This window comes from Dipteris shenzhenensis, chromosome 23 (assembly GCF_047967505.1).
Source record: "Dipteris shenzhenensis isolate YYH24624 ecotype China chromosome 23, Dip_SZ_1.0, whole genome shotgun sequence".
Lineage (NCBI taxonomy): Eukaryota > Viridiplantae > Streptophyta > Polypodiopsida > Gleicheniales > Dipteridaceae > Dipteris > Dipteris shenzhenensis.
The window spans coordinates 13,437,944-13,463,718 of record NC_141618.1 but is presented as its reverse complement, the minus strand read 5'-3'; the positions used below and the strand labels follow the sequence as shown (position 1 = coordinate 13,463,718).

General features: G+C 37.8%; 1 long non-coding RNA gene across 3 annotated transcripts; it reads right to left on the bottom strand.

Annotated features, from left to right (window-relative positions):
* Nucleotides 1–14,671: 14,671 nt before the first annotated feature.
* Nucleotides 14,672–25,274, bottom strand: LOC147887016 (uncharacterized). 3 transcript variants are annotated; one of them, XR_015543228.1, is made up of 3 exons: nucleotides 25,104–25,274; nucleotides 24,850–24,971; nucleotides 14,672–14,839 (listed from the first exon to the last, which is right to left on the bottom strand). It is a non-coding gene; the product is annotated as an uncharacterized LOC147887016 (long non-coding RNA). The 3 variants fall into 3 exon arrangements; XR_015543227.1 differs by lacking the exon at nucleotides 14,672–14,839 and adding an exon at nucleotides 23,082–23,208; XR_015543226.1 differs by lacking the exon at nucleotides 14,672–14,839 and adding an exon at nucleotides 23,217–24,722.
* Between the last annotated feature and the right edge of the window lie 501 nt (nucleotides 25,275–25,775).

Here is a 25,775-nt window from a genome sequence, read left to right as displayed (position 1 = left end):
GATTGCATAAAAGATCATCATTGCAACATAATTCAAAAGCTCTCAGCACTACTAAATTGTAGAGAATGAATAAAGGTGGATACAAAAAAAGTAATAGACATCCAAAAGTGTATATTCTTATATCTAGAGCAAAATCTCTCATTATAGCTATATCCCACACAACAATTCATTCTTGTTCTCATACATATCCATGTGTGGATTCTGAAGAGGCCTACCCAATAGGTGGTGACCCTTCATATCTATAAGAACTTACTATGCATAAATAATACTAACATGCTACGTAGATATTATCTACCTATCAAGACCCCTTAGTCAAAAAGTGGCCAACCTACTGATCCCATTATGGTATTTAGTCAACAAGGAAAAGAAGGACATTAGCAAGTTCATCTTCAATGCCAGTTTTGATGGCTTTCCATTGGGAATCCAAGACATGTGGTCCGCCATAAATGTGTTCATATTTTGTGAACCACAACATTGATGAAATCAAACTTTAGTAAAATAAGCATCCAATATGTGATGCAACCTATCATACTCATACAAGGTTTTTTCATCAAATAGAGAAACATCTAATGGTATTTAAAAAAATACAAGCTTATTTGCCAACAAATCATGTTGAAACTTCTTCACGATGTAAACCATTGTGAGGCCTTGCCTCTCCATGGTTGTATAGTTCATCTCGGCCTTATTTCTTTTATGACTCATGAAATTTATGGGCTAATCATGATTATACTTGACTAGCTATGCCAGTTCACACATCCTATTGTGAACTTTGAGGCATCAATATGCACATGCATTATTAAATCCCAATTTGGTGCTTGCAAGATAGGAGCTGAAGTCAATACAAGTTTAAGGGTTTCAAAAGAGGCTTGGCATGCCTCCTTCTAGTGGAATAAAATTAAAAGCTTATATAAAGGGCGAGCAATCTCAGCATGGATATAAATAAATCTTCTATATAATAGCTCGTATGCCCAATGATGTGTTGTACACCCTTGGCATCTGTGGGGGGCAGTAGCTCCAAGATGAGCTTGATCTTGTTGTATCAATGGAAATTCCATTTTTGGACACAAAATACCCTAAGATCAACCCATGCTCAATCCAAATCTAGCATTTGAGGGGCTTGAGGGAAATCCTATATAGGCGACACCTCTCATAGAATATACTTAGATACCTAAAGTGGTCATCCCATGCCGAATATATGCATAGATCATCGAGGAATACCTCTAAAAAATCCCTCAAATATTATTTAAAGGCTATGATCGTTGTACTTTGGAATGTTACGACTAAGTTAGTGAGTCCAAAGAGATTAGTCTTGATGTATAGACTCCTATTCTATGGAAAATGCCATCTTATGTTTATCTATCAGGGCTATGGATACTTGGTTATATCTAGAATCTGTCGAGAAATCTATAGGATTATTTTCCTATGACTCTTTCTAATACATGCTCCATGAATGGTAGTGGATAGTGGTCTTTTTACATGGTAGCATTTACCTTCTTTAGATTGACACATATTCTAATCTTACTATTCTTTTTTAGCATGATGACTATGGAGGATACCCATTCCATATGCTCAATCTCATGTACGAATCCCACCTAGATGAGATTTTGAATTTCTTCTCTCACAATCGTCGTATTCCTGGTATTCATGGGATAGGTTCTTCGCCTAATAGTCATAACATCATCCATCATAGGTATGATGTTTTGCATGTGGGCACATCCTTCATATCCGTGTACTTCCAAGAAAAGTAGTATTTATATTCTCAAATAATGGAAATAAAGGCTCTTCTTGTCCTGGCATGAGATCATTAGCACAATGTAGATTGGTTTATGGTCTTCATCCAATGACGCTAGATGCACTTATTAAACATTGGCCGGATTGTTGAACCTTGTGGGTTTCTATCTTTTGCCATTCTTTTGACATGCTCTAGAAGTATTTTGAATTGTGTAGACGTCAAATTCTTTGGGACTTGGTGTAGATCAATATTCTCCTCTTCATCATCCTCCAAGTCCTTCTTAATGGATTTCTTCTCTTTAGGAGAAGTCTTTTTGTTTGTAGCCCTTAGAGCCTGGTCCTCTAGTGGGGGCTTAGACTCTGGTGAAGACTTAGCCTTTTGTAGGGGCTCTTCTTCCACTTTCATAGACCCTAATACAAACTTTAGTCTCTTTAACCCAACTTGCCAATGGGAGGAAAACACCTGGTAGGTGGTGATAGCAATGACGTACCAAAGCCAATGAAGATTGGACTTAACCTTCATTCCCCATTTTCAAGAAGCTCCATAATCATTTGAGAAGCTCCATAATCATTCTAGCTACTGTAAAGTTATATACATAGTATGCACCATAACTATCCTAGTTCATTTATACAAATAGTATCAAAAATGCAATTTCTTATTATTATAAATCAATTTTCTATACATGAATGGAAATTTTATGATACTTATAGCTGAGGGTGGAACGTGGTCAGAAAAACTATCTAGAATGTACTTTGTTTTGATAAAAAACCTCTACCCCCACAAATGTTCATCTTTCAATTGTGGTGTTTGTAAACTATGTAGAAGATCTTTAGCTTAAACCTCTAGATAAAGTTCAAAAGAAATGTTCATAAGGCAAAGAGGAATTTCAGTCTTACATCCTTTTGCAAGTTTTCAATCACACTTAACTTACTGAGATTTGTGGCAATGATATAATGCATCAAATAATCTCTTTAGAGCACTGTAATTGAGAAAAATATTATTAGTAGTTCTCTACAAAAAAATCATCTGTTGAATTTCAAAATCAAGGATATTTATTGTAAGCTAAAGAACACATACATATTAATCTCCCTAATGAGTATCTTCAAGGGAGTTGAAACAAAATCACTCTTGTGATGATAGATCAAGTGCTACCAAACGCCAATGTTGACTGCACTTGAAGATGCATACAAAGATTAGACTTTGGAGCTTTAAGATTTTGTATAGCATAAATGACTAATCACATACTAGGACTGGTAGGGGAGGATCATCACAAAAACTCTCTAAAAATCAAAATTCATGATCTGCTTAGATGATATAGTGTGCTTTCTCACTTTGAAAGAGGGTCCATAAGATGTACACATTGTTGAACACACTCATGCAATTTTCCCTTGAGCATGCTGCAAATCATTGAACTAGTTAGGAATGAGTTGGCTTGCTTAAGTAACCTGAAACAAATAGAAACTTATCAAAGTATTGCAAGGATGATTCTATTTGTTACTTCTCCATCTCTATGCCTTGGTTCTTTTATACAATCCTTTGTAAGCTCAAACTCTCTGATTGAATTTACATCCTCAACAGTTAATAAAAATATTTCGTCCAAGTTTGATTAACCTCTCTAAAATTTGCAACTCTAGGTTGACAGTTCATTGATGAGGGTAGAGGGGGGAGGATGCATGCATTCTCCCTTTTTCATTATTCAAAAGTTATCAGTGCTCTGGTATCTCTACTATGTGTCACCTCCTCTACTTGGACCTCATCTATTCTTGGCTTTCTTGCAGATGCTATAAGCAAAATATCCCTCATCTTGATATCTAATATTCTATAACTTTAAGGATATTGTCATATCTCCACTGTACTAATTTGAGGGTATCTTTGTCTATGACCATGAGTGTGATACTATGGGTATGGGCAACAAGAATTAAATTACGTTGAAAGAACTCTATAAAGAATAACTATTCTCTACCACCTATAATTGAGGCCCCAATACTCACATACTTCCTTGACAAGACTTTGCAAAGGTGTTGATACTTCCTACTTGAATCTCCTCTTTCTTTTTTGTTTAAGAAGATGCATAAAATTTCCCTTCCTTGCATGAGTTATTCCTTTAGATGGTACTACTATCATTAGGAAAAAAGGAAGCTCATTTTGGGGCCCTGTAAAAAATTCGCTAACTTCTCTTTTATCTCTCTTCTAAACTATGGAAAAAGCAATAAAATACAGATATCTGTCAGTTTAGGACTACAGATGTGTTAGTCCAGGGAGGAATAAAAAAGTCCTTTTAAATAATTGAGAAGACGTTGCATTAAACTCTCCATATAGATTCTCTGTCCATATAGATTTTGCATCTCTTTCGACAGTGGCCTCTCATAAAGAACCCATCACGCCATCACTAATCCTCTTTTTTTCAAATATTTGAATGGTTACCGCCGCGAAAAGATTAGATGAGTTTTATAAAAAGCAGACAAGATGAAGAACCAACCCTCATGAAATGGCTGCGTGCAACCATGTTTTTTAAGAAGAACCTCAAAAGAAGCAACTGCACCATTTGCACATTGATGTAGAAGAAAAATATGCACCGCTACAGAAAAGAGGAAAGGTTCCACTTGTAAATGCTGAGCAAAAGGAAAACATGAGAAGAGCAGGCTCCCAACATATCGACTTTTGGTGCAATAGACAGATTTACCCAAAATGTCCAGCGAGAAATTCGAGCCCTCCATTTTCTAATTCGAAGTCACTATTGAGGTTTGTGGATGACGGGAACAATGGAATGTATGGATACATTTTAACTCAACATTTAATTGTGAAAATGTACAAGACATTGTATTATCGGGGTAAGTATGATCAAGGGCTTGCTCTATGGTGCATGTGTGCATTTAGGGGAGTCACATGTGTGTTTGTGTGTGTTGTATAGGCACATCAACTGCTATGATGTGTCTAGTGTGTGACCTAAGTGATGATGTAAGGCAAAGGCAATCCCACGGATGTAGGGATTGATTCCCACTAATGTAGGGACTGATTGCCACTATGTAGGGAAGGTATTACCTTCTCCCCCTTTCTATAAGAGAGAGTCTTCTCTCTCACAATCATAATAGAGATCTACCATATTTCTTTCATTGTGCTCTCACACCTTTTGCACGATGCATCTATTCTATCCTACGGGATCCTACAACTGGTATTAGAGCTTTAGGTTCTAGATCTAGCCCAGCCTAGCATTAAATGCTTTCTCTAGCCTAAGCCCTAGTTAGGTGCCACATCATCATCTTCTTCCTGATCTCCATCTTCCACCTTCCCTTCCAAAGTCGATTTTGGAAGTGAGAGTTCTCTTCAAGCTCGCATTCTTAGCTTCTCATCTTTCAGGAAAGTCTTCCCAAGGTCAGGGCGAATCTGCAGAACAAGCCATATGTGCTATCTCACCATTTTTGGGGTGGTATCGTCTCAAGAAGCTACGTCGACCTTCTTCCTGGTTCTCACTATAGAGAGCAACATTGTCAAAATCCTTCTAGAGGGAGCTGGGCAACATCATGACCTTGCTTCTCATCAAGTCTAAGCTCATTTGGAGCAACATTCGGGGCCATTTTGTCAAAAAACCAGTCCATGGTTCTTCTACAATGCTGGCCGACATGCTCATCTTTTGCGCGATTCCTCTGAGGGTGAAGCTCCACATGTTTTCCTTCCTCTTCACTGCAAAACCCCTCTGAATTTTGGCCTCTACATGACGAATTGGAGCAGATTTTTGAGCTGCCCCTTTGGCCATGAAAGCTTGACTATGCTAGTCTAAGTTTGACTTTGGGCAGTCGAAGCTTGACTGGTATTTTGACCAAGATTTATTTTCAATCTGCTATGCTCATTTTCTAGCATCTACTTGGTCATCTTTTGCTTAGATATCTTGCATAAATGTTGCTCTGACTAATTGCCTTATGCTTTGACATTCACTTAAGTCACATAGAGAAATCCAAGTCAAAGTATTCAAGTTGTTACTCTTTGAAAGATTATTTTTTATTGCTTATATTTCACTTGTAAGGCACTAGACGCTACCCTCAAGTAAGACCTTGCCATGGAAGCTAAGACCTTTTTTGAGAAGTTGGATGGAACTAATTTCCATACTTGGCAAACAAAAGCCAAGTTTATGCTTTTGAAAAAGAAGATATGGAATGTTGTGAATGAAAAGAAGTCTACAAACGAAAAAGCTAATTGGTTGATCAAAGACAAGAAGGAATTCTTCAACAACAAAGCAAATCTGGCTGAAGGAAGAACTCCATCAGCAAATGAAGAAAATGAAGACTATGCTTTTTAGGCACTTTGTCTTTTTTGTTTATCATCACTTGGTCAATTTTTGAGGTTCTCTGCTTGGAGTACTACTCCAAAAAGAATATGTTATGTAAATCACCTCTGGTCACCATATGATGTAGACCATGTGATATGTGTTTTGTCTATCCCATTTCTGTGAACCTCACACCCTTGGGAACCCTTGCTAGCATGAGATCGTAGCCATAGATTAATCCTTGACCACCATGAGATGGCATGAGAAACTATGAGACTAGATGTATCCTTGGCACTGCAAGAGGCAATCCCTTGAGGGGGGTTTGTTGGGGTAAGTATGATCAAGGGCTTGCTCTATGGTGCATGTGTGCATCTAGGAGAGTCACATGTGTGTTTGTGCCCACTGATGTAGGGATTGATTCCCACTGATGTAGGGACCGATTGCCACTATGTAGGGAAGTTATTACCTTCTCCCCCTTTCTGTAAGAGATAATCTTCTCTCTCACAATCATAATAGAGATCTACCATATTTCTTTCATTGTGCTCTCACACCTTTTTCAAGATGCATCTATTCTATCCTACCAGATCCTACATATATGTCCAAGAAAGAATGGAGAAGGTGCAAGAAATGTTGACAAATTCAGACTTGAAAGAGTAGCTGTTGCAAAGGGAAATCAAAGAGCATTCAAAGACAAAGAATGAGCTACGGAGATCAAGAATAAAGAGAACGGTTCTTGGAGAGACAACGAAGCAAGAGAATTTGAAACATTGCGGAGTTGAAAGCTGGCACTAGAGGATGTAAGCACAGACTACAGAAAGCAAGGTAAGAGTACATCTTGTTTAGCCATTGTATTTGTATATGTGTTTGTCTTGCAAGAAAATCTGTAATATTGCAAAGTGTACTTGTTGATGGGAAATTTTAGGACCTCAAAAATAAAATATTGATCCTAATTTAGTTCCTGACAGACAAATGAAGGGTTTAGTCTCCACTGTTGTTGCAAAGAACATGATGGAGGAAAAGAAGTTTAAAAAGGTAAAACATGAAGTTCTTGAAGACTTTGTATCGGAAAGTAAAGCAGATGTCACAAAAATTCAAGAGGCTCTTAATGTGAGCGGAGTGAGCAAAAAGGGATATGCTTAAATATTTAGAGTTGTGTCATCAACATTAAAAGATCAACAGATAAAACGTGTGTTATAGTTACCAACACTAGCATAAATGTGGAAGGAATGAGGTCATCTCAACCAAGAAATTAATAAGTTTATTGGACAGTTCTTTCATATCGAAAGTGTATATGAAAGTGAAAAGGGAAGCACTATATATAATGCTTGGAATAATATTTTTGTAGACCTTGAACAATTGCAGAGACTTATGGTTGAGTTCTATAGAATGACATTTGAAGAATGTAAAGGAGTTTTATAGTTTGTTGTGAAGCTCGATGAGTGTGAAATCATCAAGAAAAAAAGATAGAGAGAGTTTCTATCACTTTGATGAATCGAGCACTTGATCAATCGGATCACAAAGTCTAGCTCAAAGTACTTCAATGTCCAATCGGAAAAGCACGTATGGTGGTTGGGCACATTTGAGGTATGTAAACTATCGCCTTCCAAATTAGTCTTTGCTCAAAATGTAATAAATTTTATATCATATATCTTGCAAACCTGTGGTTTCAAATTACAGGTGAAGCCTGAGGACCATGTAGTACTTTATTGGGTATTTAGATATACCATCAATTATCAAGAGTCAAGTCCAAGGATGCCATCTTTATGTTCCAGGGAAGAGTGATTTTCAAATTGAATGGCATATGGCAGGTGACCTGAAGACACTGGTGTATGTTCAATTCCTATCAAGCCATCTATTGGTGGAGTAAAGGCTAGAAGATTTTTGTCTCATCCAGAGAAAAGAAAAATAAATGGTAGTAAAACAACATACATATCAAGGATAAAGTATAACTTATGGAGAAAAGTACAAAATGTTGTCAAAGATCATCAGGCAGATGCATTGGCAAGAGATGTCAAGGCAGAAGTGTGGAAATGCTTAGATAAGCTTTTTGTTTTTTGTTGACCAAGCCACCTTTAGCAAAAAAGATCAATAAGCATTTAAAGAAGCCAGTAAAGAGTTTTGGAAAGGAAATGAAAGAGGCTTGGACAACATGTAACATCACTCATTACATGGCAATGTAACAAATTTTTTTTTGCAATGAACAAGACTTGGATCTTTCATTCATAAGAAGTCATTGTATGCAACCATTGAAATATTTGAAATGTACTATATATTTCTATTTCAAAATGTACATTGTTTTTGTCACAAATACACATAAACATAACTAAGACATTCTAAAATGATAGTGTTCTCATCAACCTTACTTTTATCTTGTAAAATATGCAATGCCATATAGGCTATCCTTCCAAAGGTTTGCCAACTTTGCTTGGAATCCTTCTTGTGACCCTTCTTGTGACTTTGATTGGAGACCTTTTTTTCTTGAGCTAAGGAGCAACCGAACTCTTCTCATCTTGTGCAACTATTTTGTCCAAGAAGGGCCACCAAAGGAGGCTCTCGATTCCTTATGAGATTATGCTTTCCATAAGCTTCCAAGGAGAGGGGATCCTTTATAGCACAAGCTAGTTCCTAGGCAGTATATGTCAAAAAGTAACCAGCTTTTGAGCCTTGCTTTCTAGCATAACACCCAAAAAAAACTAAAGCAGATCGCTTCTCTATCAGAATGATCTTACTTGTTTGCCACGATATAGGATGACCACCCAAAACTTTTGACAAACACTTGAAAAAATAAGTAATAGCAACTCCATTGTTGCTAAGCGATTTGCTAAAAATTAGTATCTTTGCTTAGATAGGTCTTTAATATAAAGAGAAAGGCTTGATAGTTTACCAAGCCCAAGAATTCTACTTCTAGCTGCCCTTAGAAGGAATGTGTCATCTTCAACGAACAACTGCCATATGCAAAACACACTTAGATTTAAAATAGACCATCAAATTGCATATCTAAACTCCAAATTTAAGAAAGGTAGGTTCCTTACGTCGATATTCTCATGTTTCTCTAGTATATCATCGTTAACTCATCCACCTCTTCATACATTTTGGCTTGCTCAAAACAGATGGACAATGCTTCTGAAGGATTGAATTTGTTCTCTAGTTCTAACAAAGGATCAGCACATCAATCCTTACTTCCTTGTCAACCCTATAAGATTGTGCAATATGGGCAATTGCATAATCTTCTCTCAAATTAAACATGCATTGTATGTCATACAACAAGACATACTCTTTTCCCTCAATATTGAATGAGGGGAGAATGGGCACAGTGAGGTTGGAGCACTCAGCCTCAACATAATCCACTATGAAAACATCTCTTAGGGTCTCATTTTTTAAGGCCACAAGGTCCAATGCTGCAACTGCAAGCTCCTCCTCTGTTGGGTTGATCTTCTCTTCCACTTTTGGTAGGTCTGACTTATCTTATGTTTCCTCTTCCTCATCGCTATCCTTTGGGTCCTCAACTGATCCATCAGCATAGTGTACATACATGACAAATGCAAGTGACTCTTCAAGTATCCTGCAGTTGCTCTTGTGTATAGTGCAGATTCCCTTGTGGCAGTCTTTAAAACTTTCAAATAGCTTGTGCATTTGATACCTCATCCTGTCATTTGCAACAATGTCTTTGACATGTACAAAAATCTTACTGTTGACAACTTTTGATCCTTCAACTGTCAGCTTATGGAAGGATTCATACACCTCTCCAAGAAAATCCTTGTGCTGTGTCAAAAGAGACTGCAAATCCATCTCCTTATTGAACATCTCATGGTATTTGTGATAGTGCATTTGGCATTCTGACTTCTGTAGAAATTCAAAGAGCTATAGTTAGGGTGACTTCTTTTCCTCCTTCTCCTTTCCCTTAGCAAACTGACTATCGACCTTTGTCTGAACCCTTGCCATTGGGCTTTCTTCTCTTGACTGCATCATACAAAATAAAAAATGAGTCCTGCACATATAGCTAAAAAGAAACAGAAGCATTCATAAAGAAATTCTTATCAGGAGATTCCTCCTCCCTTACAACATAAGGTGAGAGGTCTCAATGGTCTTCCTGATAGGTCTTGGTGCATCACCTGCATCACCTAGATGGTTAGCTCCTCCTCTTTGAAAGTTTGCAGAAAAACACGATATGATTGTATTTATAGTTAAATACACTAAAATTGTGTTTTCTAGCAAAAAGTCCTATTGATGCAAAAACATCATGTCTAGACAAATTCAAGTAAATCTTCAAGATAGTTGTCTTCATCATTGAAAAGATGAAGCAAATGTCTAATAGTTGATACAGTAGAATTAGATAGATCAAGAAGACACTTGGAAAGGTAGATCAAGACTACAGTGGATTTAAGTACCTATATCCTTTCTCTCCATGGCTTTTGTACAAGTATAGGTAGGTGGGGCTGATGATGGGAGAAAAGCAAGGTCTAAAGTGTTGTCCAGATGAATATGAGGAAGAAGATGAAGATTCAAAACTGTTGAATGAATGGAGAAAACTAAAGATAAGAGGAGATGGCATAGATATCTATTCAAGTCACACTTGTCAACCACACATGCCAAAAATGGTCTTCAAGGTACTATTTTTAGAGTATCTAGTGATTGCATGCACCTATTTTTAGACCAAGCTGCCAGACTTAATCGTTCCCTTTGTCATCTCCATCTCTAGTTTCATCTTCCTTCCTACAGGCTTGTGACAGACAACCTCAATAGCTCTATTACACTGACCCAATACAGCTCCATCTCCTTCCCCCAGACCCACTACAGCTCTATCTCAACCCATCAAGCTAACACCCATCAAACTGTTATCCACAACCTCACTAGCTCTATCACACTGACCCACTATAGCTCAAGATACATTAAGCTAACAAACCATCAAGTTGTCACCCATCAAGCTCTTGTTATTTACATACTAATAAGGTTAGTCCCTTTTGTAAATTGGTCTTTCTCAAACATTCTATAGACTCTTGCAGAACAATTTACTAAAAAATGCAATACTCATGTTTGTTCAAGAAAACTGCTCCAAATCGCATTTTCGATCAAATTCTTGCACGCCTAGAATGTTTTGTGAATAAATGCGATATAGGTTGTTTTTATGGAAAGGAACCTCAAATCACATTTTCTTTTTTTTTTTTTAATCCTCTATGGAGCAAGTACTAGGACCTAAGGAAAGGTGAGGTCTACACAATCATCGATCAAGAAAACCCTACTACCCACAAATATAGCAGATTCCAAAGTGGGATATACGAATACCTAGATTTTTTTTGTCCATGGTTGGCCCTGATGACTTGTCTGTGGTTGTTGCATAGGTGCAGTAAGGGGGGGGAGGGGAGGATGATGGGAGTAAGGGGGGGGGATGATGGCAGTGATGCAGATAAGGATGTGGTGTAGGGATGGAGGAAAATGTAGATCAAAACTGCTAGAGAGATGGAGAAAAGTGTAGATAAGAGGAAAGGGCACAATTTTCAATGCATGTCACATCTGTCTTGTCAACCACACATGTGGAAAACGGTCTTCTAGGTACCTGTGCATTTATTTCCTCATCATTGCTTGCATAGATTTTGAGACAAAACCGCCTCTAAGTAGAGTTACCCTTCATATCATCCCTATCTCTAGTTTCAGTTGCCTCTAACCTCACCACCTCTAGCTCCAACCTCACTACCTCACCAGGTCCCAGCTCCAGCTCCAACCTCACTACCTCACCACCTTCATCACAGAGCCCCACTGCAGCTCCAATTCCAACCTCACTAGCTCCACTACCCACTGTAGCTCCAACCACAACCTCCCCAGCTCCATCTCACACCTTCCCAGCTCCACAAATCTAGCTCTACACACAAGCCTAGGTAAGCAATCTATCACCAGTCATTGGTTTTTCTTATTGTTAAGGTGAAATGACCATTCCATAGCTTTCTCTCAAAGACACTCTATGAATTGTTTTTGTTGAGCACATCTCATCTGCATTCTAGGGTTTAGGAGGATGGTGGAGTCCAACTGATTGATTAAATTAGGCTTAAACTAAATTTGCTCAAAAACGTGATTTGAGCTTTTTCTTTGTTTTTCTCCTCCATATCGCGTTTTCTAGGAATTTTTTTGCATGTTGTGTGTTGCTGAAGTATGTAAAAAAATATTTGCTAAAAAATGCAATTTCAACCTTTTCTCTATATTTTTGCGCCGTATCGTGTTTTCAAGCAAACTCTTGGGTGGCTGATTTCCTTGTTATGTTTGGGTTTTTTTTAAGGAGAAGAACACAATAGACTATGGCATAACCAAAGCAACAAGTAGAAGGAAAGAAAAGGACCTGACATTATAGGGGCTGCCATAGCTCCATCCAGATCAAAATCCTCAAAGAAGGGGAAGCCTGTGCACATGCTAGCAAGGAATAGGAAGAAGAGATTGAGCCAAAGCAAATCTATCCTGATGGAGATCAAGAAGGCTTAGAAAGCCATAGGATATGCAGTGCCCATGGCACTATTCCAGAGGCTTGTGATGGCAATATGCATTAACTGGCATGTGCACTTTAGATGGCAAAGGACTACACCACTTGCTCTCCAAGAAGCTGTTGAAGAGTGGCTTATAGAGTTTTTCATGGACACCATGATGGTAGCAGCACATGCACACAAGGTCACTGTCATGAAGAGAGACATCCAAACACTTGTAAGGGTCAGGTATAGATATGACAAGATCCTTAATGCAGAGGATTGGGATGATCTCAAAATGAGAGATATCTTGTTGATATCTCCAGCCAGGAAAACTAAAGATGATGGAGTCAAGATCATAGAGGTCTTTCACCAACATGAGACTAGAGGCAAGGTTGCCTATGAAGAGTCCCTCAGGGAAACAGTCAAAGAAACAGTGTCTGTCTTGCAATCCTAGACATTAGTGAGGATGGTGCAAATGCAATAGAAGCTCCTACAACTTGGACCAAGGATCAGAGTAGCTATCTAGACTGTGAATGATGACCTGACCTGGGACTTCACAGAAGATTGTAGCATGGCTTTAGCATAGAAAGGAAAACATGTCACTTACACAAGCATGCTTGCAGCTCTATAGTAAGTATATCTTTCTATGTCACTTGTGTTTATGTCTTTGTAGCATTCACTTTTACATAAGCTAAGTGAAGTTATTTTTTGTAGTTTTTTGAAGAGTTGAATCCATCGAAGCCTTTAGCACTCTGTGTATATAATGATCTAGCTATATCTTTCAAGTTGAAGGATAACAAGGCATCAACCAAAAGCATTTCCAAGTGGTTTCATTTTTGTAATTTGGATGTGGTTGATATGATTCTCCTCCCATATTGCTCAGAGTATCTTCTCTGACCTTTTCCACTACTACCCTCTATTGACAAAATCTTGATATGTTCAAATTAAATTTACGCCCTCTTGGTCTAATCCCCTCGTGTTATTTGTTTCTCTTGCAATAATCAATGGAGTTTGGTGCATATAGATGTACAACAAAAGTTATGCTATACCTTCAACTCCTTAAAGGGTACCCACTAGGATTTAGAATTGTAAGTCAGTCATTGTCCATACTTTTGCTCTAAAATGCGATTTTTAGGTTTTCTCTTGAAAAGTTAGCCATATCGCATTTACATGCAGAAGTATGAATTTTATATTTTGTTGCCCTTCATTACCATTGCAGTTGTCTCAAAAGACTAATGGATGCACTGGACCTCCATGATCCAAAGTTCAAGATGTTAGATTCAACTCAACCAATGCCATTGCAGGTATAGTAATCATTGTCACTTATCTTTATCTCCCTCTTATTTTTGCACTCTTCATAGTCAAATATACATTTTAGCTTTCTATTTTGATAAAACAAACACCACAACAAGAGGATCCTTTCTCCTGTGGATGGAGGACTCTAATAAGTGCAAAATATATGGTGGACATAAACTTTTCAGAGAAACAGCCTGAATTTGTGAATACTTTCAATGCATACTATTTGAGAAGTTCTAAATTCAATGCATTGATACAAAAAAGATTGAAAACATTCTTTGTTTTTATTGTATATGAAAGAGGATAGTTTTGGCTCTGAATATGCACATAGCTTCAGAGAGAAGACAATTTTTAAGTTGCTAGAGCTCTCTTCCCCTTGTCTAGCACCAGACTAGCCAGTCCATATAGGAGAGGGCTCAAAAGGCCCTGAGGATCTCCGAGTTGAACAAGAGGTTTAGAATGTCCCTGTCACTGGCAATCTAGAACATATTCTTGAAGGTATCGGTGTTGATGAGATGCTTGAACAATTCTCAAAGGATGTGGAAGGAGAGCCTATAATTGAACTTTTACAAAAGCCTAAGCCTATGCATGAGGAGGCAGGGACATCAAAGCACCATGAGAGGTTGAGCCCGAGCCCATGGACAAGGAAGCAAGGACACCAAAGCAACAGGAAGAGTCGATGCATGAGGAGGCAGTACCGATGGAGGATGTACAACAGCAGGATGTAGAGCAGTAGGATGTACAGCAGCAGCAGGATCCACAACAGTAGCAACCTGAGCAACATGTGGGAGATTCTCAGAAGGAGTCTCCACTCCAAAAAGTCAAGAGAGATATTCTGAGTAATAATAGAAAAATGGATGATACTTGTAATCATTTTGTATTAATACATCAAATGTTAACTTTCTTTTCTTGATTTCAATAAGTAATACCTGGAGTTAATAGCTTTGTATTATGTGAATTGTTCTATTTACAATGTCCTTGCATTGAATTTTGCTTTTGCTCCTGATTCAATGATTTCAATAGCTTTGTATTATGTGAATTATTGGACCTGATGACCTCTTATCTTGTTCCATAGCCACAAGTTTTGTGCCTATCATCCTGCTGCATTTATAGTAAAAAGAGAAAATAAAGTTTTGTGAGGCAATCATGTACTTAATGTTGATGGAGTTATGAGAAACCTCAAAATACATATTGTTGGCCACAATTCTATCCCAACCATTATCCAAAAATTTCAGGATTGGAACTTCATCATACCCTTTTTCTCTGAAAGTCAACATTGTCTTACAAACTTTAACTGGATAATCCTGAAAAAGTTCTAACAAAACTGTAAGTGGCATGAAAATGCTAATTTTAACTATCCTAGTAGCAATATTTAGTTTCAGGGAATGTTGTGCTTCCAAAAATAGTTTGGCTCTATATGATTCTATGATGCTGCCATCAGGGTCAAATTAGGAGAAACACAGGGTGGAAACCAACTTACTTTCCTATTGCTCAAATTGTTTACGGATATTGTTCTCAGCCTTCATAATAATGTCATTGCGTAACTGATAGAGAGTGCAACATTGTCCCAGTGAGATGGCTGTTAGAAGGATGTCATTCTCAATGACATTGATTTCAATTATTGAACGTGATGACCTCTTGTCTTGGTCCATAGCCACAAGTTTTGTGCCTATCATTCTAGTGCATTTATAGTAAAAAGAGAAAACAGAGTTTTGCGAGGCAATCATGTACTTAATGTTGATGGAGTTATGAGCAACCTCAAAATACACATTGTTGGTCACCATTCTATCCCAACCATTATCCAAAAATTTTAGAATTGGAACTTCATCATACCCTTTTGCTCTGAAAGTTAACATTGTCTTATAAACTTTAACTGGATAATCTTGAAAAAGTTATATAAAAACTATAAGTGGCATAAAACGTTGATTTTAACTATCCTGGTAGCAATATTTGGTTTCAGGGAATGCTGTACTTTCGAAAATAGTTTGGCTCTATATGATTCTATGATGTTGCCATCACGGTCAAATTAGGAGAAACACAAGGTGGAAACCAACTTACTTTCCTGTTGTTCAAAATGAATGAAAATTGTTTATGGATATTGTTCTCAGTCTCCATAATAATGTCATTGTGTAACTGATAGAGAGTGCAGCATTGTCCCAGTGAGATGGATGTTAGAAGCATGTCATTCTCAATAACATTGATTTCAATTATTGGACCTAATGACCTCTTGTCTTGGTCCATAGCCACAAGTTTTGTGCCTTTCATCTTGTTGCGTTTATAGTAAAAAGAGAAAATAAAGTTTTGTGAGGCAATCATGTACTTAATGTTGATGGAGTTATGAGTAACCTCAAAATACACATTGTTGGCCACCATTCTATCCCAACCATTATCCAAAAATTTTAGAATTGGAACTTCATCATACCCTTTTTCTCTGAAAGTCAACATTTTCTTACAAACTTTAACTAAATAATCATGAAAAAGTTCTACAAAAATTGTAAGTGGCATGAAAACATTGATTTTAACTATCCTGGTAGCAATATTTGGTTTCAGGGAATGATGTACTTCCAAAAATAGTTTAGCTTTGTATGATTCTGTGATGTTGCCATCAGGGACTGGCCAATCAACTGTATTCCACACTGGGATCTTTTTTAATAAACTGTGTGAGTGAGCATTGTCCATCATTTGATAAAAGTGATATTAAAAAAATATACCCGATTCAACCAGCATTGTTGATTTTCTACCTCTGTACTGTAGCTCCCCAATAGCACCATGTAAGGCATCAAAGAATCCCAGTATGCACTCCATTGGTTGCCACTCTTCATATGATGAGGAATATATATCTGAACCAAAACAAAGAGACTGTCTATCATGGAAAGAAACAATTATTTCATTTAAAGTATTTCATTACACAAATACACTTACAATTGGGTCTATGGTGTGGAAGATAAGCAAGATAATCTTGTAATACAAGTTCTCGGTGCATGTAGACATGTTGTATCTGAACCTCTCTAATGCATCTTGTGCCTTTCTTTTTTACTCTAAAATCTTTCACTTTGCCCTTCCAAGAAGCTAAAAAAGTGTTAGTTGATTGTTGCTTTCTCTGCTTGTTGGGTTGCATTAGAACCCAATCTCCTTTTGCCATTGCTATCCTTTTCCAACTATTGTCCACATTCACAGTATTGAAAACTTTTGTAGGTCTTCATGGCAAAGAGATACTTTGTACATCCACATCTTCACCAGGTAGAGCGACAGACCGTTTCCTAGTGGCATGACCAAAGTTTTTGGTTGCCATCTGAAATCCTCACTCTAATAACTACGAAGTCAAAGAAACACACACCAAAATAGTAAGACCAATAAAAATGAATGAAATTGAGAACAAGCGAATAAAAGGTGAAAGGAGCTTATTGTCTTGAAAGTTTAAGAGCATCACAACAACAGTGACGCAACGAGGAATGTGTGTCAAAGAGAGAATGGAATGGCCTGTCATGGTGAAAGTAGAGGAATGATTGTTGAAGAGAGAATGGCACTGGAGAACAAGAGAAAGTGGATGGTTGTTTTGGGTCACCCTGTGGGAAGGTTTCAAAATGGAGCTCTATTTCAATTTTGGATCCACATATCTTGATACGATAGGCGAACCGTGAAAGAATAAAAAACAAATCTTCTCATTAATGCCACACGCTTGTAACAATATAAAGTACTATTTTCTTTTCATATTTTTGCCATTTTTTGTGAAATTTCTACGTTACGTTGGCCTTCTCCTCATTGGTTGAGAGACGTTTTCCCGAAACCCTAAAAGGCCCCAAAATGAGCTCCCTTTTTTCCTAATGTATTTTTGCTCTAGGTGGACCTTGTTCTTTTTTAAATGAATATTACAACTTGTATAGACCTTTAACTAGCACTACAAAATGCAAAACATTAAACTTGAAGAACTAGTTCCCTCCCTAACATCCAAAAATTGGCATTGGTTAGAGTGTGTAGTAGAAAGCAATTTGCAATGTTGGGCAGATGCAATTTGCAAGATTGGGATCTTCCCAACCTTGCAAATCACATTCTGTTGTACATTTTGGCCAATGCCAATTTTTGGATGTTGGGGAGGGAAAGAGGTAGAATGGATGGAGAGAGAGAGACAAAGAGAGAGAGAGAGAGAGATTAGCATCTACAGAAGATCTCATGGAACTATGAGACAAAGAACATCCTTCAAAAGTTGATCGAGGGAGTGCACAAAGCTCGGCTCCTCTCAAAGCATTATAGGGTAGAACTAGATTCTAGTACTATCATAAGGTGACCTTTTGAACATCAATTTAGGAGTGAGAGTCTTTGGGTTATATCTAGAGAAACTTCCAATTTGCCTGCTTTGCATGCTTCCTTTACTTTGGCGATTTCACTATTTATTTGTTGTAGCTGGGTCAACGTGAGCTCCTCAAATATCCATATCCATCTGCCCTTCAACTAATGTGTTTGTCTCAAGATCTTAACTCTTTCTTCCCTCCCTCTGAAGTAGTGTTGGTCTCAAGATCTTAACTCTTGCTACCCTCCCTTTGACCAAAGCTTGAGCTCTCGAACTTCAAGCTCTAGGTAATAGATGCACTTCTATGGATTTGAGATGGTCTTCATTGGGTGGTATGTCTTTGCACTAGGAGTGAGGGAGAAAGCTACAACAGTTGACTAAGAGATCCTGATAGTCATGGTCAAGGCCTAGGTAGCAAACGACTTCTGCATAGGCTCCATTATGGCCGATATTAGACTTCCTACCCATGCTAGCCCTAACCTCCAGGTTGGGCCAAGTGTTTAACCGAATATGGGGTTAACAAACTGAGTTAAAAACGAACCATGTTAAGAAATGACTGAACTGAACTGAGCTGTACTACTCAGTTGAACCGAATTGAAGCGAGCTATGAGATCATAGTGGTAGCGATCTGAACCTTAAGACCCAAAACCCTAAGGCTTGGAGGTGAGACGATATAAAAAGAAGTCGATGCTGTGATGGCGAGATGAGACAAGTTGTGGTGGCGATACGAGATGAGTTGTAGCGGCGATGACAACTACATTGTAGGCAAGTGATGGGGTAGTGGCGGACTAGTGTTGGGGCTATGTGGTTGGAACTAAGGCATCTGGGAGGGACGGATAGAGCACTATGGGGACGGAGGCAGCTGGGATGGAGGGAGGGAGGAAGGCAGCTAGAAGAGAGAGGGAGAGGGAGAGGGAGAGGTGGCTTAGAGAGAGAGAGAGAGATTTCCTATTGGTGTTTGAAAGTGCTGCACATGGCTGAAAGTTATGCTCCCATTGGACCATGCAATAGGCTAATGTATGGACATCCACATGGTGGTGTTTTGCATTATTATTGGCCAATAGCTGCATGGCAGTTTGGAAGACACTCACACTTGATCATGATAATGACTAAGGTGGCAACGACACAAACCTATAAACTCATGCGAAGCCAAAATGTTCTCTCTTTTTCCATCTCATCGGTTCGATGAGAGTTGACTTCAAGTCCTTCATCATTATGTAGTGGTGTGTAGGCAACTGCTCTAGTAGTAGAGTAAAAACTTGTAACCTACAACCAAGCCCATAAGCATGAGTAGGAAATCTTGAGTCCTTGTGGTTGAGTCGATTTCAATTCATAAAAATTGGTTGGTATATTGAGCTCCACATCTTTTGCTAGAATAATTGATTGAGGTTTGTGAGCCAAGAATTTGGTCTGCAATTGTGGAGATCACGTTATTTTATGTAGCCTTTTTCACTCTATTCTGAAAACAATTCTTATTGTGTGCAATATGTGTGAGTGAGAAGACTCAAAAATCACAACAATTGGTATCACAACAAGAAGTTGTGAGAGTCAGTGAAAAATACAAGGTTCGTGAGGTTCTTGCAGTTCATGGACCTGTGAGGTATCATGTGAGGTACTGATAGCAAAGATACTCGAGGGTCTGTAGGTGATAAAAGATTCTGAATCCCAATTATAAGGAGTCATGAGAACTTTCCAAGAGAGGCTAGCTGAAGTCTTTACAAGATTTCTAAGAATTTTTGGAGCACAATCATAAGGATTTGGGCATCTAAAGTCTATGAATATTTGGGAAAGGTGTTTGTCGAAGCATTTTCTATGAAAGAGAATCTTTACTTGGAGCTGTGAATTGGAAAGGACGCCATATGAGAGATTGCAAATGGATACAATAGAAGCATTTTGAGATGTGCAACAACTTGATTCGTCAATGTAGTCATGTGATCACTCAAGATGGTCTAAGCGTAGAAGACTTTTCAATTTTATCAGCTTTTTTAATGGGTCGCGCCTTGTGTGGATGACCATTTTTTTGTCTAATGGTGCTGGTATTTGCTCCTTTGTGGACATGTCCGCTACTATGTTGCTCATATATCTTGCAAAGTGGATCAATTTGACTTGCTAGTGCATTAACAAAGTATTGTATTTCTGTTGTCTGACACGGTTGATGATGATTGACGCATCGTGCATTGATTGAGCATTTTAGTATTCGGACATTGTGCCAAAATATCTTTGTGTTTCAGCAAGCATGCAATTGTTTTTTGTGATCTTGGCCCTTAGTGGGTAGATCGTTTTCATATGTTCGAGTACTGTGTGGCTCAATTTGGTGTGGTTGTGGTCAAATATTCTTCATTGTTTCTCATATTTGTTGATTAAGATCTCCCCATTTTCGTTCAAGGGGGGATTGTTGGCATGAACCTTATGGGGTGGCTATTTCTTGACTAAGGTTTGATGTGATTCCTTGTTGGTGGGAAGTGGGACATGGCTGAAAGGTACGCTCCCATTGGACCATGCAATAGGCTAGTGCATGGGCAACCACATGGTGGCATTTTGCATAATGATTGGCCAATAGTTGCATGGCGATTTGGAAGACACTCATAGTTGATTGCCACGATGGTTGAGGTGACAACGACACAACCCTATAAACTCATGCGAAGGCAAAATGTTCTCTCTCTTTATCCATCTCATTAGTTCAATGAGAGTTGACTTCAAGGCCTTCATCATTATGTATTGATGTGTAGGGGCTCTAATAAAAGAATCAAGTTTTGTAACTACAACAAAGCTCGTAGGCATGAGTAGGATGTCATGAGTCCTTGACAATGTCGATTGAGTCGATTTCAATTCAAAAATATTGTTTGGTTTACTGAGTTCCACATCTTTTGTTAGAATTGAGCAACTTATTGATGTTTGTGAGCCATAGGAATTCACTTTGCAATTGTGGAGATGTCGTCATTTTATGTAGTCTTTTTTGCTCTATTGTGAAAAAGATTCTTAGTGCAAGCAATACCTATGTGAAAAGACTCGAAAATCACAGCAAAACTTTCTCTCCTCATGTTCTCTCTTTGCATGGCACCTATGTATAGTCGTTTTGGAAGAGGTGCACATTGTTCTGCTAAATTAATGTGAACATGGTGGTGTCATCTCTTGTTGGATTGTTCTGTGGTATTGTGGTTACATACTACCATTTTATGGAGCAACCTTGTCTCATTGCTTTGCAATCTCATTACCTTTTGATAAAATGAAGTGTTGATGATGGCAGCAAGCTTTGGAAAGTTTGAAAAACAAGCATATGGTAAGATTAGTTCTGTGTTTTTGATAGAGAGGCTAAACAAATCTTCCATACAGCTGCAAAAACGATCAAAAAAAGAAGTGGCTTATAGGAGCCTCAAATGCAAAATCTCATGGGGTATGAGTGTTAAATATAGATGAATATCTTTATTCCTCCATCCTCTGACATGTTTATAGTAATTGTATATATTTTATTGAGTATGTTATTATTTTTGTATATTTTGGACGAAAGAAAAAAGGAAAAATTGTGAATTTCTTGCAAGGCCACAAAATGAGCTTCCTTTTGTCCTAATGGATATGTAGCGTTTTGGGAGGCACTACCTCCCATATTTTTTGGCTTTATATAAAGCATGGGGAAGTGCATGAAATGCTATGAAGTACCAACCATCTATTAGCCACCGATTTGGGGTGAATTTCGAGACTGCATTGGTTCATTTTGAACCTAAGTTATGCATTTGAGATAGATATGAGGATGCTTTAGCTTATTTTTGAGAAAAACAATTTTGTACTATTGATATATGTACAATGTAATTTTGGGAACCTATAGAAGCAATCATAACTAATGAATCCAATTTTGCACTTTGGGATTTTGGTATACATTCAAAAGATTATTTCTTCTACATATATATGGATATCTTTATATTCAATAAAATAATATGGACCTGTCATTTTCCATAAATGATTGAGAGTTGTCTATATTCGAAACATAAATAACTTGAGGAAAAAGAATTGATTTGTGTATGTTCGCATTAATTTGGATGCTTGAATTTTGTGGATTTTGAACATTTAAAAGTGTATTATTGTTTGTATGTAAGGAAACTAATTGCTCAAGTGTGTATCCTTTAAGTTTTAGATAACATGGACAAGATATCTACCATAAATGAAGAGGAGGCAATATTTGCTAATGCTTTCAAAAATACGAAGCTCACTAGTGATCTATCTATAGTGTAATTGTTGCACACATCCAAAGGCAATCATTGCTAACTAATCATAATTTATAGCTTTGATATTAGCATGGACTTTTTGTATTCAGTAAAAATCATGTGGGCATGCCCTCTTTCGTAGATGAATGAGTGATATCTCTATTTGGAACATAAATAAGTTGAGGACAATGAATTGATTTGTATGATTTAGATGCTCATAGGGTTTTGGATTTTAAGTCCTTAAGACACTATTAAAAACATCATGAGAAGGAATCAACCATAAATAAAGTAACGAAGTTATATTTGGAACATAAGTAGACTAAAATATCATGAGAAGGAATCAACCATAAATAAAGTATTGCAGTTATATTTAGAACATAAATAGACTAAAATGGCCTGGTTTAGTGAAAATCTTTTAGCTTCTTCACTAGCCTATCCAATGCTTTTATTTGTGGATGGGTTTTTTAATTCAAGAAACTTATATATATATATATATATATGTCATCTCCCCATAAATTAGTGAGAGTTGACTATATTCAAACTATTAGATGATTTGAGTAGAATACATTGATTTGTATATATTTCATTAAAGTAGGCGCTTTTCACCCTGGGAGGCCAATCATTACATCGATCCTCTTAGATCCTAGATGATAAAGTGGACACACACAAAGAGAGAGAGAGAGAGAGAGAGAGAGAGAGAGAGAGAGAGAGAGAGAGAGAGAGAGAGAGAGAGAGAGTGCACATGATATAGACTAACTGTACACTATGTTGTATTGTACACAATCATGAATATATATATGAGAATCCCTTAGGGTTAGGATTAGGGTTTTTCCCTAATGCATGGTGCAATTTACACCATCCTTAACACTAGCATCCAAACTGCTTTGGAGTTCTCTCTTTCGATTCTTGCCCCATGATACTCTCATTGAGTTTTTAATATCTATTTGCTACATGATATCTTTCAATTCTTGCCCCATGATACGCTGCAAATGGGCAAGGGCTTAAAGTTATAATTCTTCAATACAAAAGAATTTACAAGTCTTTGTGTACATTATGACAACAACCAATGAGCATCACTAAAATGCTCTATGATGTATACAAAAATGATCCTTGGGAGGATTTTTCTATGAGGAAGTTTGCTCCTAACATCGCTGACAAGGGGTTGTCCCGTACATAGAGGACTCGAGTTTTCAGGTAATGATTGTGGAAGTTAGCTATTTTTATTCCGCATTAAAATCTTGCTTGATTGTATAGTTCAAATTAATAGGCATGCTTCAAAATAAGAAAGAAAATAGTCTTTGTAGGGCACGTACTCACCAATGAGCATCATTGAAATGCTCTGTCATGTATACAAAAATTATCCTTGGGATGATTTTTCTATTAGGAGGTTTGCTCCTATGATAGCCGACAAGGGGTGGTCACCTACATGGAGAGCTCGAGTTTTCAAGTGACGATTGCTAAGGTTAGCTAATGGACATGCTTCACAGTAAGAAAGAAAAGAGTCTTTGTAGGGCACTTCGATTCCCTCAACGAAATCCCTCTTGCCTAACAACATAGGCAACGAGCGCTCGTGCCTCTCAAAGATGGGGGATGTGAACGTGGGGCACAGTTGCCAAATGTTTGGAAACGTGTTTAAAAACGTTTGGAAATTTTTCCAAACATGTTTCGAATCAAAACCTAAGTATCTGTGTTACAAAAAAAATTATGGCTAGTATAAAAATACACATGCCCAAGTTTTATAATGCCTGATTTCGTGCACTATGGCACGCAAAACACTACAGAACATAAATGATGGCCTCATTTTTCATCAGAGTGAGCCCCTTTTGCACGAAATACACCCTCCACAAAAACACTTGACTGAGCCCCTTGTGCAACAAACAAAAAACTTTTTGAAGTACAATAGGGTAAAAAATTGACCTTAGTCCCTTTTGACCAAAAACACCATCAAAATAAGTCGAACAAAGTTCAAGACACTTGCCTTGAAGATCCAAAATGAAAAAGAAGAAGTTGGGATGCATAGCAAGGAAAAGAGAGCGGGGGGAGAAAAACACACACACACAGGAGTGAATGACTCCGCAAAACAAAAAAGGAATGATGCTAACTAAAAGTAGATAGCAAATTATCCAAATTTTAGAAAAATACACAAATCCCTTTTTTCATTTTTAATGCAAAACCTTCACTAAGACCGGCACCTACGGCAGGCCAAAAATGTGTAGCGTTTGCCAACGTTTGGAAATGTTTTAGAAAATAAAAAATGCGTTTCATTGCGTGGGGAAATTACATCTACTTTAAAACGAAAAAGGGGAAACCAAGAAACTGCATTATACTATACACATTACACATCATAAAAGCATAAATTTCCCTGTATCCAAGTTTCTGTTACTCGAAGCTTGCTCGTTTAAACTCACTGTGATTCGCTTCACTTAAACGAATCCATCAGACCCTCATATATGCCTTTTGTTCGGAAGTTTAGGGAAAGCCACTCACACACAACCGCCTGTCCATAAGGATCAAAGTGTTCAAACCTGTCTCACTTTGATCTTATGAGGATCTCAGCAGCGGAAATCTGTCATAGGTCGTCAGATAAATCGTAAACAAGCAGAAACAAAGGATTGAACCATTACCAGCTCTGGGCTTCCGCCTACTTTTGCCCACATAGAAGAGAGCTGGAGAGAGAGTCTGTATGGTAATGCCGCGCGCTCGAAAAGTGGCTGAAGACTTGGAGATAAGGCGCACCGAAGCAACGCTTAGACAGGGCAAAATAACAGAGAATGAGGATAAGGATGAGGATGCTGATGATGATTATGATTAGGAATACATGCGACTGCTCTCCACGTTCTAATCCTACTTCTCACCCAAAGAAGTCGAGCTCACTCACCATCACTAAAAGAAAGCCGTGAAACCCATGTCGGGCAGCTCCTCTCCTGAGCTTTCCTAGTCATTCATTCAGTCGAACATGCTCGCCTCATGAAGCAAACATCTGTATAAACTCTCTAAGAGCCAGAAAGAGACTTGTAACAAGCTAATGAATAGTACGAGCTTCATAGTTTGAAGCCTTAACATACATAGATATTTATTACGGCTAGGCCTATTTAAGCACGATATGCGCATGCCCATGTGGAGGATAAGGATTCAATTTACATCTTGAGAATAATATCAAATGTGAAAATCCAATGAGTTGATCTTATCTATATTAGCGACCTTAATGTGATTCCCACCTTCTCCAAAACTCTAACACTCTTCTTATGCTTCCTACTTTTAATTGAAGATGGATCTTCTTATGTGTTCAATCAAGATAGGTTACAAGGCGTGTTCAATTAAGATAGGTTACAAGGCCCCTTTTTTTAAAACTCAATTAAGATAATCTATATTTTGACTCCCCTAATTTTTATTATGAGATGAAATGAATGCTAATGAGTTAATGCCCTAACTGCAATTAACCTATGGTTGTGCCCACTTTAAAAGGCAACTATAAAAAAACCCATGATCGCTTGAACCCATTACTTGTATCTCCATGCATGGAACTCTACCACCACACTAGATGAGGCTT